Source organism: Arachis duranensis, chromosome 10 (genome assembly GCF_000817695.3).
Source record: "Arachis duranensis cultivar V14167 chromosome 10, aradu.V14167.gnm2.J7QH, whole genome shotgun sequence".
Lineage (NCBI taxonomy): Eukaryota > Viridiplantae > Streptophyta > Magnoliopsida > Fabales > Fabaceae > Arachis > Arachis duranensis.
Window position 1 is genome coordinate 36,986,444 of NC_029781.3, and position 1,724 is coordinate 36,988,167.

The window sequence follows — 1,724 nt, forward strand, 5'->3', positions numbered from 1 at the left end:
ACAAGCTCTACGGTCATTCTACTAACGACTGCTACGACCTAAAGAATGTTATAGAAAAGCTAGCCAGAGAGGGAAAACTCGACAGATACATAGCAGAGAAAGGAGAAGAGACCAGGAAGAGAAGGCGGGGAGATAACGAAGATCGGGCCGAGCAAATCCCGCGAACCCCTGAAAGACACGTTCACTTGATAAATGGAGGTTTTGCAGGCGGAGGAACATCCAGATCCTCGCGAAAAAGACACCTCAAAGAAGTCTACCACGTCCGAGAAGACAGTCCCCTACCCGAACTACCTACTATCTCGTTTACCCGAGAAGATGCTCAAGGGATAATACCCGGGCACGACGATCCAATGGTAATCACCATTATCCTAGAAAACGCCAACTTACATCGAACCCTGATTGACCAGGGAAGCTCAGCAGATATCCTGTTCAAAACGGCCTTCGACAAGCTCGGACTTGAAGAAAAAGAACTAAAGGCCTATCCCACCGACCTATTTGGCCTGAGCTTAAAAGGAAAAGAGATCAACACAATAGAACTCGGGCGAGTTCAAGCCCGAGAAGATCTTCGGCCACAACCAGAGGGAGAAACCGAAAGAGTCCAGATCGGGAACACATCCGAAAAAGTAATAAACATAGGAGCAAACCTCGAAGCGGGCCTAAAAGAGGAACTCATAACCCTCTTAAAAGAAAATTCCGACCTCTTCGCCTGGAAAGCCTCCGACATGCCAAGCATAAGCCCCGACTTAATGTGCCATAAGCTATCAGTGTACCCGGGATCCCGACCTGTCCAACAAAGACGCAGGAAGCTCGGACCCGAACGCATGCAAGCAATAGAAGAACAAGTACAAGCACTACTAGATGCAGGGTTCATTAGGGAAGTAAAATACCCCCTATGGCTCGCAAACGTGGTCCTGGTGAAAAAGCCCAATGGAAAATGGAGGATGTGCGTCGATTACACGGATCTTAACAAAGCCTGCCCCAAAGACCCATACCCACTACCAAACATCGACGCCTTAGTAGACGCAGCCTCAGGCTATAGATATCTCTCCTTCATGGACGCATACTCGGGATACAATCAAATCCCGATGTACGAACCCGACCAAGAAAAGACCTCGTTCATAACCCCAAGGGCAAACTACTGCTACGTAGTAATGCCCTTCGGGCTGAAGAACGCAGGGGCAACCTACCAGAGGCTAATGAACAAAGTGTTCTCAGAGCACATCGGACTACAACTAGAGGTGTACGTAGACGACATGCTGGTAAAGACACAAGAAGACGGAAACTTGCTGACCGACCTCACCAGTGTTTTCGACACCCTCAGAAAACACAACATGAGACTCAACCCGACAAAGTGCACCTTCGCCGCAGAAGCCGGAAAGTTCTTAGGCTTCATGCCAGAAAATTCCTAGGCTTCATGCTGACTCAAAGGGGCATCGAAGCGAACCCGGACAAATGCCAGGCGATACTCAATATGAAGAGCCCGACGTGTGTCAAAGAAGTACAACAACTGAATGGAAGGCTAGCTACCCTATCAAGATTCTTGGCAGGATCAGCGATAAAATCACTACCTCTCTACTCACTCCTAAAGAAAGGGAAACCCTTCTCATGGACCCCGGAGTGCGAAAAAGCCTTTCAAAAATTCAAGGAATTCCTCGGGCAGCCACCAATCCAAACCCGACCTTTAAAAGGGGAAGAGCTCGTACTATACCTCTCGGTCGGACATC